This window comes from Mus musculus, chromosome Y (genome assembly GCF_000001635.26).
Source record: "Mus musculus strain C57BL/6J chromosome Y, GRCm38.p6 C57BL/6J".
In the NCBI taxonomy this organism is placed as follows: Eukaryota; Metazoa; Chordata; class Mammalia; order Rodentia; family Muridae; genus Mus; species Mus musculus.
This window is the reverse complement of record NC_000087.7, coordinates 77,720,243-77,734,682: the sequence shown is the minus strand read 5'-3', so window position 1 is coordinate 77,734,682 and position 14,440 is coordinate 77,720,243.

Sequence of the window (14,440 nt, the reverse complement as noted above, 5' to 3'; positions counted from 1 at the left end):
CCCAGTAACTACTAGGTGGCTCACAACCATCCATAATGAGATCTAATGCCTTCTCCTGGGGTACCTGAATAGAGCTGGAGTGTATATATATATGATATAATTTTAGTCAACTGAAAGGTAGCTTGCCACAGACAAACCTCACTTGGGTCCTTGCTCCATGGGCATATCTTGGATTCTGAGTAAAGGTGGGCAAGGATTTAACAAGAAGAGAGGCTGAGAAACAGACAGGACACAAAGGAGTGTGGATCTGAATGTAATTTGTCTCAAAGGGAGCAATAGTCTTATAAGTGACTTTTACACAAAATAGAGGAATGCCTACAAAGGACTGTCAGGGACCAATTGGGATAAAATTCAATGTTAAAAACTGGGATCAAAAGTAGCCTTCCCTAAGGTTTGCTTAATCTTAGAAGTCATAGGCAATGGTTTTGTGCCCTTGCAATAGTTCCTCTTCTAGTCTATCATATAATACCTCGGGCCCCTAGGTCATTGCAAATTCCTGTGTATGTTTGAAGCTCAAATATCTATAGTTCTAATTATATATTCTGGTTTCTTCTTATAACACAACCTTTCTTATTCCTAGATAATAGTAAATTCTTGCATATGGTAGTAGTTTGCCCTGAGAATTCTAACTCTGTGGAACAGATAGTAATGCCTGATTTCTTTCATTATCTCTCTTACAGTACTAGAGGTAAATCTGAATGTCACTGAATAGGCAGCATCCTTGGTGAATTCAAAGACCATAGTTTGCTCAAGGAATGCCTAGGACAGGAATTCCTAGGTGAGGTATCTAACTTAGCAATATGTCAAAATCAATCCTTAGAGGAACTTACAAAAAAGCAATATTAAGGGAAAGCACACAGATCCATTTACCGACTAAAGCAAGGACATTGGAACATTCATTATACAGGTTACCATGAATACAGGAGACTAAGTTTCCGTGAAGTTTTTGCCTCGGGACCATGTCTAGGCTTTTCGGCCTGTCAGGTGGGTCACTACTGGTGTGTTTGTAGCAGTAGCTGAAATCAAGGCATTTGGAGGAAAATGGATGGAAGGAGAGTGTTTTGTTAGGTGAGTTAACACAGATTTGGAATAAGGTAATTAACATAGTTTTGCTCTCATACGGGTTTGAGGCCATTTTTATATAATTTCGTGCATGTGTGAGGTTGAGTGATAGTATTCTCTTGCAGAAAGATAGAAAACCTAATATATTACTTATCATAATGAACATAAAGGGGAGTTAGCAATTGCTGTATTATTGCTGTGATCAACCACTATTACCAAGGCAACTAGTAGAAGGAAAGCTTTTTTTGTCTTATCATTCCAGAGGGATAAGACTTTATCATGATGCCACAACTCTTCCCTGCAGCAGAGCTGGTGCTCCAGAACTCCTCCCACATACAGAGATATCTTGACTACTAGGAGGTCTGTCATAGCCAAGCTCACAGATGAGATACCACTTGCCACAATACTGTGCCTACCTGGGACCTCAAGGGGCCCAGTGAAAGCAAACCATATCTGTCTTGCCCTGGTAGAGATACATTTTCCTTCTGGCCGAAAACTCGGCCTGGGCCAGAGCCACTGCTCCAGATCCAGTCCCACAACCATCGACAACTTTGATTCCCGGAAGCTCCACCACAACCAGTTCATAATCAGCTCGTTGGAGGAACAGGATCCAGTCAGAAACAATAAGGCCAGTAAAAATCTGAGATAAACAAATGGTGAGAGGCAAATATAAAAATTGCAAAAGACCCAAAAAACACTGAAAGTTTAAAAAAATCAAGAAAACCAAAAAAGAAAATATATATATATATATATATATATATATATATATATATATATATATGTATATATATATATGACCCTAAAGCCCTAACAAAATATACCAAATTTCTAAAAAATAAAATAAAATAAACAATTACAAACAAACAAAACAAAAGCCTTAAAAAAATAGAAATTAAAAAAAAAATCCTAAAATCCTTTAAAAGCCCTAAAAGACCCTAATACCCTAAAATACTTTAAAATTCAAAGGAAATCAAGAAACATCCATCCCTCTCCAAATATAGACCTCAAGAAAACCCTAAAATCCCAAAAAATCCAGAAATATTTTTAAATCATAAAAAACTAAAACCCTACATAAAATCCCTGTCATTCAAGCCCCCCATCCTAAAAACTCTAAAATACTTAAAACTCCCTAAAAGACTCCTAAAATCTTAAAAAAGAAAACCCTAAAACACTTTAGAATCTTTAACCAAACACTAAAAGAGACCTAAAAAGCTTTTAAAATAACCTAAAATACTTTATATTTATCTATCTACCTATCTACCTTTCTACCTATCATCTACCTACCTACCTACCTAACTACCTACCTACCTACCTATCTTATCTATGTATCTTATCTTATCTATCTATATGTATCTATCTATCTGTCTATCTATCTATCTATCTATCTATCTATCTATCTATCTATCTATCTATCTATCTATCTATCTACCTATCTACCTACCTACCTATCTATCTATCTATATACTTTTTACGGTTTTTCAAGACAGTGTTTCTCTGTGTAATTCTGCCTGTCCTGGAAATCACTTTTTAGACAAGGCTGGCCTTGAAATCAGAAATCTGCCTGCCTCTGCCTGCCATATGCTGGGATTAAAGCCATTGGACATCACAGAAAGGAGACCCGAAAATACTTAAACAAACAAACAAAACAAAAAATAAAACAAAAATACAAAACAAAACAAAACAAAACAAACAAACAAACAAAAAAACAGGAACTCTAAAAAGACCATTAAAAATTCTAAAAACACTTTAAAATGCCCTAAAATTCCCCAAAATCTCAAGAACCCTAAAAAGACCTTAAAAATTGTAAAAGCAAAAAAAAACAAAAAAAAAAACAAAAAACAAAACAGAAGAACAAAACAAACAACAACAACAACAACAACAACATGTCTTTAAAAAGTTGCCTGAAACACTAAGGAAACCCTAAAATTATTTTTTATATGAAAGAACCTTAAAAAAAATCCTAAAAGACATAATTAAAACTTTACAAACCCTAAAGAAAAAATCTAAAATTCTAAAGAGAACTCAAGAAGTCTTACTAAAAAAACAAATGAAACAAAGAAACAAAATATAAAACAAACTAATGAAAAAAAAAAAAACCTAAAACTCTAAAATAACCTTAAAAAAAATAGAACCCCAAAAAAGACACTAAAAACTGCAATGCCCAAAAACCCTGTGTACTGTGGCATGAGAATAGGCACACACGAATATATTAAATAAACAAATGAATTTGAATAAATAAATACAAATATTTTGACTTTAGGCCATGTTTCTGCTATAAGCATTAAAGTTGGCAAAATCAGAGCTGGCAAGAAGGCTCAGCAAGTCAAATTTCTTTTTTTGCTCCCTGGCATCTGGATTTCAAGGACTGAATCCATATGGGAGAAAGGTAGAATTTCACTGAGTTATTCTTATACACAATAAACAAGCAAAAATAATCAATCTGTAATAATTAAGGCCAAATGTTGGCTATTGCATTAACTGTGGTGGAATTAGAACTGGTTATGCTATAAATGTTGCTGAATTCCAAATTGGTTGATGAATGAGTTTTACTGGGATTCCTTACAGGAATAAGTGTGAGGGGTTACTTACAGGAGCAGAAATGACTCAGGGACAGCTGTACCACCAAAGCCCACCCCACTATGGTCCACAAAAACGGGAACCTGGAGAATAGAGCAGACAGCTCAACAGGTTGGGGAGAATCCTTTCAATGTAGCTCAGTGGATCTAAACCTCTTCCAGGCAAGGTAGCTCCAGCTCCCTCTTGTTTCTGCTTCTTTCAGACAACTAGTCTCAACTTCACCAAGACTCTGTAAGACCCACAAAGCTGGGCCTCCACTCAAGTCCCAGGATGAGCTGCCCAGCACCCCAAAGACTCAAGAGAAAACCACACCTAATGCAAACTGCAAGAGGTTTTATTATCAGGTAGCTGAGGAGGAACTCCTTCTGCCATGCAGGGCAGGGGAGTTTGACCCTGAGCAGTAACATTACAGGACTTTAACAGCTAGCTGAGGAATTGGAAGAAGTTGGAAGGAGAGTTGGCTATAGGTGGGGGTATAGTGGGGGAGTAGTCTGCACCTCCTCTCTATATCCATATCTTTGTAGGTCTTCCTACAATTATCACATCTCTGGCTGTAAGGCACAGAAACAAAAAAGCCTTTTGCTGGCAATAGAATACAAAGAGCTTCTTTCTGATGTTTATTTAGAGATCAAGGGAAAAAAAAAAGGTTGGGAAATGTCCAGGGGCTCTTCCTTCCAGGGATAAATGCTATAAGACAGGGTCTCACATACCCTACTCCTTCTAGTAAATAGTTCTAATATTAGAACTAGGAAAATTAAACCTCTGGCCCAGCTGTCAAATAAAGCCAACATGAGGTCACATCTTCAGAATTTGTTACATTGAGAGCCCCAGAAGCGCTTTAATGAGACTAAAGAGTTTCTCACCAGAGGTGGGATGGAGGGAGGAGGTTCAGTTCCTGAGCCAAGGCCAGTTAGTGCAAGCAGGGCTGGGTCAGTGGGCCTCGGTGGGCCAATAGGAGGAGCCAGACACAGGCTGGAGGAGCAGCAGCAGAGCTTGTCACAAGCACCAGTTAGGGTCCTTTTCGTCTGGGTTTATGGTTGTTAGAAAGGTGGTGTCAGGCCAGGATAGGATGCTCTATTTGAAATTGATGTGGTCCCATTGTGGTTCCTGGTACCTATGTATTGTTTGTTTGTTTGTTTGTGTGTGTGTGTCTGTGTGTATGTGTGTCTTTGTTTGATTTTTTTTCAGCAATTCCCAGGAATCATTTTTGATCAGTTATAGGGCCTTCAAGTGAGCTGGCAGGGGTTGGGAAAAAGGAACACCAGGTCAAACATTCTCCCTGCTTCATTAGGTCTCCCATGGAGGAGTTCAAAGGGTGTAAGTATAAATTTCCCTGGGAACAAGGCGAAGGTTAGGAGTGTTGTCCAATCTTTTCTGCTGGTCTCTAAAGCCAATCTAGTTAAGGTTTACTTTAATGTTCTCTTTATCTGCTCTACCTGTCCTGAAATCTGGGGTCTATAAGCAATTGTCTTATCTGAGCAACGAAGGAGGGGATGTTGTCTGATGAAATTACCTTAGGGATGTCAAATATTGGGAAAATTTCCTCTAATATCTTCTTTACCATGACATTGGTGGTCTCCTTCTTAGTGTGGAAGGCTTCCATTCACCCTGAAAAAGGTTCTAAAAAAAACTAATAAATATTTATTACTGTACTTGGCTGGATTAACGTCAGTAAAATTTATTGCCCAGTATGCCCCTAGCGGGTCACCTCTTAGCTGCTTTCCCGGGGCGAAGCCTGAATTTTAACTGTTAGCAACAGAGTATTCCCGGAAGACTGACAAGGGAATAAAACACCCAGTTCTAAGAGCCTTTTGAGGTGAGGTCTGATGCCCTTGAAGGCCTCTTTGTTCATGGGGTATTATCATACCCCAATAGGAGTCGCACCAGCTTTGAGCATCACAACGATGGGGGCACCCTTTTTGTCATTTTTATACCTGCAGTCTCTGGCCAGGCTTGAGGATATCTCTCTAACCAGTTCCCTTCTAGAACTTTTCTCTAACAGGTTTGAGGCTCACTTTATCTATATTAGTTTTCTGATTTTCAAGCTAAAATTATAGAGATGGTGGAATCCAAGAGACTGAAGTTCCTTCTGAAAAGAAACTTATGTGGGCTTTTATTTTGATAGTAAGTCTCTCCCCAACAATGGGGTGGAGCATTCAGGAATGATGAGAAAGTAATGAGTTACTTGGCTTCTTCTTAAATCAACTTTATTATCAGTGGTCCAAGAGTATGGATTCTGACAAGTAGCCACTATTACTACAGTTTTCTTGTTCTTCAATTTCCCCAGTGGCTCTTTCAGGACTAAAAATTCTGCTCTGGTATCAACAAGGAAATATGTTGTGGTCGCCTCCACAGTTAGGATTACCCTAGGCTCGGGGAGGGGGGCCTGAGGCCCATCTGCCCTAGGCATTGTCATCTGGGTTAAGGACCTTGGGAGGACTTATATCTATTTTTTTTGGGGGGGGGGCAGTCTTTTGCCCAGTGTCCATTTTTTTTTATTGGTCCTTATCTAGAGGTGGTTGCGAAGGTCCTCTGGAGTTTTGACATCTTCTTGGTGCTGTGTTACCCAGGTACACTGTATGCCTACATCCTCCTCCCTTTCTATAATATTCCTTATCACCTGGAATTATGTCTAAACCCTAGTTAAATTTCTTACAGCCTTCTATCTCGTATAATTTATCTTTTTTCAGACTCTCTCTTTACTCTTTCTCTTTTTTCTTCTCCAGTCTCTCTCTTATAGTACACATTCTCTGTCTCCTTAACCAGATCTTTCAAAGATAATATTTGCAGACTCTATAGACACTGTAACCTTTTAATGTCAGAAGCAGACTGGCCAATGAAAGCCATGGCCATCGCTGCCTGCTGGCCCTCTGATGTAGGGTCAAAGTGAGTGTAAGGCCTGTATGGTTCTAAGAGGTGCTCAAAAAAAAAAACACTGCTGGGTGCTACTTTTCCTCTTTTAGGATCCCTCTTACCTTGGCCAAATTAGTGGGGCACCTGCCAGCTCCTTTCAGCCCTGTTACTAGAGCCCAGAGGAAAACTGTCAACTGCCCCCTACTGTGAGGACTTTCAGGGTCCCAGTCAGGACTTGTCAGAGGCAAGCCTGCATCTATTTCATTCAGAAGATGTGACAGCCATTCATTGACCCCTAGCATGTTCTTTCTTGCCTCCAGCAGTATCTTTTTTTTCTCCTCTGTGGTGAAAAGAATGCTCAAATTCTGTTGACAGTTATCCCTAGTGGGCTGATGAGAGAACATGAGAGATTACATTAGATGAGTATGGCTAGAGGGATTTCCAGAAAAGGGGGCATGATATGCCTTCAAATTATAGGATCAATAGAGGAAAATGGCCAGTACTAAAGGGACTGCAGTTGTCTGGGTTCTGATGGAGGAGGGCCGTAAGTATATAAAGGCAGCACTGTGCAGTCTGTTTCCTCTAGGTTCCGAGCTCAACAGCCTCAGGTTCCAGCTGCTGGTCCCACCCCCACATCTCCAGCGGCACCTCAGACATGTTGAGAGGTCTGGGAGGGGACGAGTTGGGGATATCGTGGTAGGGTGTTATGCCATTGTGGAGGTTCTTCTAACTCTGGATATATCTTTGTGGGAGCCAGGGTTGCAGTTCAGACTCCACTATTTTTTCTCAGTTTTTTTTTTTTTCTCTGAGTGGCAGAGAGTTAGGTCTCAGGAGTCTGGCTTTTTCCACTGAACTCAAGGTTTCAACAAGGATGGGGGGGATCCTTGGCTAAATTTTTTTAGATGAGATTCTATGGCACTTGATTTGGTTGAGACCCTGGTCCCCTCTGCCTAAACAACATTTTTAAGGGCAGAAATCACAATCAAATCAAGAGTGTCCTCTGGTGTTAAACCAACACCAAAAGCGTGCCATTCCCTAGAGCAGAAAGTTCTTCAAAATCTCTTTCTGACATCTACAGACGGGTTGTGAATCCTAGTCTTAATTTCAGTCCAAATCACAAGACTCATACGAGGGGAGTGCTAAGAGTCTGTCTCATTGTCAGAGTCACATTCAGGGAGACAAACAAGATATACACACAATAATTTACGATAACTGCAACCAGTACCCAATCAGACAGCCGAGTAAGCACACTCTTAACTTTGCACCCAGTAACAGAAACAGATGACTGAGTGAGCACACTCTCACTTGGCACCCAGTAACAGAAATGGATTGCTGAGTGAGCACCTTTCAATTGGCACACAGTAACAGAAACAGATGGTTGAGTGAGCACCACTCAATTAGCACCTAGTAACAGAAACAGACGGGTGAGTGAGCACAGTCTCAATTGGCTCCCCGATGGGAAATACCCAGGCATCCCTGGAGCTCCCTCAGACCTTCTGGGATGTCTTCCAGGTTGGCAGGCAGTTACTCCTGACACGTCTGTCAGTAACACTCCCCTCCATCCCAGACAGGGAATTTGTTGCTCTCATGTGCACAGGCTACTGTAAACTAAGAATACAAAATTCAAAAAAAGCCTGCAGACAAAGACATAGACAAAGACATAGACAAAGGCAGGATCTTACCTCTCAGCGGGGATTTCTGAGAACTGGGGTAGGCCACAAATCTCAGCAAATGAGCACCCACATGTAAGACCACCAAAAGCTGGGCCTCCACTCAAGTCCTAGGATGAGCTGGCCAGCACCCCAAAGACTCAAGAGAAAACCCCCCCTGATGCCAAATTCAAGAGTTTTTACTAAATCTAGCTGAGGACTGTCAGGATACTCTGGTGGAGTCAGCTTGTGAGGCAGAAATGCCAAAAAGCTGCTCATGAGAAATGAATTTCTAGGACTCTCCTGCTGGATATTCTGGCGAAAGCCAACTCTCCAGTTTGGATCGGTTTGTCAGGCAAAAAGCCTGGAAGCTGTTTCACGAGGATAAGAGTCCAGGGAAATTTTCCTCCCAGAGTTATGGCATCTCTTTCCCTAACCCATTATATTCAAATTTCCACCACATTAATCTAGTGTATAGATTCACGTGCACTCTATTAAGCATCACCTTATAGTAAATGCCTTTTAAGATTGTATTCTAACATAGCTAAAGCCTTTTCCCAGTGTTCTTAGATTCCAGATAGCAGCAAGGAACTTAACCCATTCAGTAAACAATTAAGCACTTGCCATTTTACTCAGCTGTTTACAGATAGAGACTAAAAGTCTCACTGAGATAGAAATCTTTTACTACAGGCTTCATTCCATGTCAAGTATAAGTTGATATACTACCCTGATAAGGAGAAACTCTCCAGACAAGATAAATTTTATTAGACCTAAGAATTTAGAGCTCTGTGATAGCACATTACTCTTAAGGCCTGTCAAGAGTTAACAACCCCCTGATGCTTTTAACCTTAAAGTGTGAAATTCTTGCCTGACATTAGGCTGATCCTAGACAGGGCTTGTTATCCCTAATATAAACATTTAATTAGTCCCTGTAAATTCCTTTCTGCTGTAACTGGTGAATTTCAGTGTATCTTGTCTTTTTGTAATTTGTATCCTCTGATAATTCGTTGTTATATAAGTCTAAAGCTCAACCAGTACAATACATTCAGATCCAACACCATTCTCCGTGTTCGACTGTCTGTCACTACATCTTATCTCTGCCCATCTACTCTAGAGACCCTTTCTTATGCAGGCACAAGAGACCAGAGGGCCTGTGGCAGAGGACAAACTCCTTCTGCCTTGCAGGGCAGGGGAGTTTGACCCTGAGCAGTAAGAACAGGGGGTTTTAACAGCTAGATGAAGAATTGGGAGGAGTTGGGAGGAGAGTTCGGAGGAGATGGGGAGAGTTGGGAGGAGTTGGGAGTAAACTTGGCTATGGGTGGGGAGTAGTCTGCATATCCTCTCTATCTCCATATCCCTATAGGTCTTCCTACAATTATCACATCTCTGGCTGTAAGGCACAGAAACAAAAAGGCTTTTTGCTGGCTATAGAGAACAAAGAGCTTCTTTCTGAATGTATTTTAGAGATTAGGGAAAACAAGGTTGGGGATTGTCCAGGGTTTTACCTTCCAGGGAGAAATGCTCTAAGCCTTGGCCTCATATTTCTCTTTTGTACCTCATCTTTCTGCATATGAGAGGGACTCTCAGCTTTTATTCCTTTCTCTGGCAGGGAGAAGCCTACTGACTTTTGTCAGTTTGAGGGACTCCTTGAAGCTCTTTGAAGGTGTTTGCCTTCCTGCTTAAAGAGCTTCCTGGATTTCTTTTGAGTTGTTTATCTCTCTGCTTAAGGATCTTCCTGTAGGGTGGAAGGTTTCAATCCTCTGAGGATACTATTATACAAATGTATATTAAGGGCTTTTGGAGTTATAGTAGTAATAAATTCAATGTTTCTTGTATTGTACAGTTAATAATTTTATGTCACAAAATAATATTATACTAATAATTATTTAAACTGTGTCTTATACTGCTAATATGGTTTCACATATACATGGGAGTTTGGTAGCCTCAGGACTCTGTCCAGGTAGCTGGATCATGTTAATCAATTTTACACTCAGATTGCCATTCATTTTATTTTTAGTTGCCAATTTCAAGGGCACACCATTTACTTTGCGACTACCAGTACTTTAGATTTTTTTTTTTTTTATTTTCATGACAGGGTTTCTGTGTATACCCCCAGCTGTCCTGAAACACACTTTGCACAGCAGCCTGGCCTCGAACTCAAAAATCTGCCTGCCTCTGCCTCCAAAGTGCTGGGATTAAAGTCGAGTGCCACCACCACCTGGCTAGTACTTTAGATTTCTAAATGGTCCCCTCTGGTAAGTTGGAACAGGAAGAAAATTGTACAGCTAGTCCCCAAAACACACAATCCTGATTAGGTGAGAAAAAGTATAATCAAGGCTGTGTACCCAACATATCCAGTATAGCCCACAAAGGGCATGGTACCTGATACCTGCATTGACATTTTTTTTCGGTCCTGTCAGAGATTAGAGAAACTAGACAAGGAATAGATGTTTTGTTCAAAGTGGTTTGGGAATCCACACCATTGAATTTCCCAAGTGACTGCTAAAGAATGTTTGGCCCAGGCATGTGGGGCTTCCAGCTGAAGTTTAAATCACCCTTCCATTAGGTAAGTCAGTTTTCCCCAACAACTTAAGTATTAGTTCAATTTTGGTTTTGGTTTTGTCCAGGATCTCATTATGTAGGTCAGAGTAATCTGGAACACACTGTGTAAACCAGGCTAGCCTCAAAATCACAGAGGATTCTGACTCTGGAGTGCTTAGGTTTAAACACATGTGCTATTACCACTCCTAGTCCCAATAATTGAAGTTTTAGTGAGTCAAGATTTGTAGCAGGACCGGGGAACCTTGTCTCATACAAAGGATTACAGGAATCCAGTTCTTTTTTTTTTTTTTTTTTATCTATCCAGGCCATAGTTCTTCCATGTTAGTTTTTTCACATGCATGGCCAAAATACACCCTTAGCTACTGGACTCTAGTGTCTACCAGGATGCCGCACATGCACACTGTAGTGAAGTCTGCTTGGCAGTCCAAGAGCCCTGGAAGCACTCATGAGTCAAAGAGTTTCAAAATGAACTCAACTCCTGGAGCTTTGGCATTCTCATAACCCACATATTCATACCCTATCCCCTTGTTAGTCTGGTGTACAGATCCATGTGCTCTCTTTTAGTAATATCTTATTATAAGTGCCTTTTAAGATTGATTTCTGACATAGCTAAGCCTTTGCCAGTGTTCCAATGTCCTAGAAAGTCCTTGAGCTGACCATGGGTTTGGAATTCAATGTTGCCTATTCAGTGACATTCAGAATTGCCTTTGGTATTAAACTATCACTTAGAATAAAAGCCAAATCACTCCCACATACAGGAATTTACAATGGTTTAGGCAGTAGATCTGGCTGTGGTTTTAGGGTAATGAGATGGTTAGCTAGAGCCAAACTCCCTAATTAGAAATATGACTTGGGTGTGAAAGCCATTGCCCTAGGAGTGTAAGACCTCACACCTGGCTTCTAAGACTTTAGGTGACCTTAGATAGGGCTGACTTTGTCTCAGTTGTTTTATTGACCAGTTCCTGCCTGTCTTTGTGTTTACATTCCTCTGTTTTGTGTAAGAGCCATTAAGCACCCAGTAACCTCATTTGTACTTTGCCAATGTGTCACCTAACTTCCCTATTTTCTTGTGTATAAAAAGTTTGATGCTCAATTTGACAAATGACATTCAGATAGTACACAATCTCACGTGTTCATCTTTCTGTCATTCGCAGACTCTTTGCCCATCTCGGACTAGTGACTCTTTCCATGCAGAAAGAGGGACCCAGAGGGTCTGTGGCAACAGGACCAAAAACAGATTTCTTGCTATGGGAGCAATGAGAAATGGGCTAATTTTTATTTCCTCATGAAAAGAATGGAAGATCTGGATGTCACTTAATGCATGATAGAAACTCTCTTGACATTTAACACAGACCCTGTGATCGTGCCCTTTCCAATCTGCCAGCCAGTATTCTGTCAGGGGTTTCTTAAGTTAGTGATATTGAAATTAGAATGTTTCCAGGTCCCTAGTTGACAGTCTGATGCAGAAGGCTCCTTTTGAAGGAGCACCATTTTTGCACTTGTAGTGCCAGGTTGTTCATAAGATGTGCTTCCAGTAGGAAATGTAAAAATGGGCTTTAGTGGTACATCTGGCCAGAGTTGAAGGATGTTCACATATATAGTTATCATTTAGCCTGTATGCCCACTCTGAGTGCTACCACTGACTCAATGAAGTTGATCAGCCATAATCTAGGTTTGCAGAGACATATAAAATTATTGACACTGGTTGTCCTAGGTTAGAGAATAGTAACTTTTGGATCATTTGTCCCTGTCCTAAGGGATGGCTCTGGTCGTCTTGTCATTCCACTGTTGGGGAAAACTGCATATCAAAAAATAATGTCTCCCATGTTGGTAGATGGAGTATGTGATTTTTTTTATACTTGAAAAGTGGATGTGACAAATGAAGCTGGGTCCAAGTAAATCCTTATCCCAAATGAGTCAGACAAATACAGTAGATAACAGAATTAGCAGGCTGGGCCCACAAAGCAGGGGAAGATCAGTCCAAGCAAGTAGTTAAAAAAAAAAATCTGTTCATGCTGTAGGCAGCCAGCACCTAAAAGATGGTGCTGGTCTCCGGTACACCATCGCAGTAAACAACACCACTGAGCAGGTGCTAGACCAAATCTGGCACCAACCCCTCCTGAGTGGGTGCATGCAAATTAACATGTCTGCAGACTGACCAACCCTAGCAGGACGCATAGCCCTCCCCAGTGCTGGGGTGTATTTAAGCAGTCCTCCCTGGGTTCCTGGGGTTCCTGTAGCATTGAGGCATTCCTGCTCTTAAGCTGTTGAAAAGAATTCAACTGTGTTGAATTCTCTTTACCAGGAAGAGGTAGGCGAAACATCACCCCAGCAATTGTGTTCCTCTTTTCTTGCCTTTGGGAGGGCCTCAGCAAACCTAGCACTTTCTGAGCTTCCTAAAACTTGGAAGTTTTATTTGCTTCTGAGTTGTAGGATCCTCCATCCTCCTTATAGGAAAAAATGTATGAGAATTTTGCTTCCTATAAAAACCCAGCAATGTTATATGTGTAGTTTTTTTTTTTATTTTGTTTTGTTTTAATCTCATGTCTGTCCCCAGCTGCAGATAGTTTTTGTTTGAAATTCTAGTGATTCTTGAGAGTGAATAAAAGAAAGAGCTCCTGAGAGGACCTAGGGCAGATGCTGCTCCTGCTGCACCTGCTTTTGTTATCACAGGATTAAATGAGCAATGCTCTTGTCAATGGAGCAAGTTTGTGGATTTATTTGTGTCAAAGGGCACTGATGGACATACATTGTTGCAAGGAGAAAAACAAGTGCATAATTTAGCATTCTTAGTGATTAGGTAAGGTTAGGTTATCTGAATTTATCTGAAGGCCAAGCCAAATGAAATGTTGTTTTGATTCCTTTTTGGGAATACAAAAATCAATGTCTCAAACTAATATTTATAGATTTTGTCAGTTGCTTTTAATGTGTTAGTGTTATGAAATATTACATGGCAAGGGAATACATTTGCTGGACCCATGCATGTTGTGAACTTCAGAAATTACACCACGGAACAGACCTGGTATAAAGGGAATGATTGGGAGAGGGTAGAGGAGTGAGGAAATGGGGGAGGTATAGAGGCATAGAGGCAGAAACAAAACCATTAGGTCAGAAAAAATGTGGGGCAAAGAACAGATAGAGGGGTAGCTGAAAACAAAGAGAGAGACAGAGCTATAGAAACAAGAACAATGGGAACAGAGAGGTTGGGCCTAGAACAGAGAGAGGGGGCTAATCAGTCCTTTTATCCTGCCTTGAAGTTAGCAGTTTAGTTTCTTTCAAGAAAGAAATATACTTTCTATGAATTTTGTAAGTTAACAGGAAATATTTTCATCTCTGAGAGCAATGTTAATTTTAAAGTGTTTATAGGAAATTTTTGTCGGACTACTTTCTTAAGAACAATATAAGCCAGGTATGTTGTCACATACCTGTAATAATACCTACATGGAATGCTGAGATCACCTGGAACCTAAACATTCTAGAACTTCTTGGACAATACACAACATACTATGTGCCTATTTCAAAAATGAAATGAAGTGAAATAAAATCAACCCAATGTACCTTCTTTATTTGTATCTCTTACCTTTGGAAACTAATAAGATAATGAATCAAAAAATAAATAAATTTCAATTATCTGTATGAATGAAAACAATTTTAAATGTTAAGAAGGTTAAAAAAATCACTACAGTGATGGGGAGGAAAGAGCCTGGGTGGGAAATGGGACAAGAAGGTGAACATGA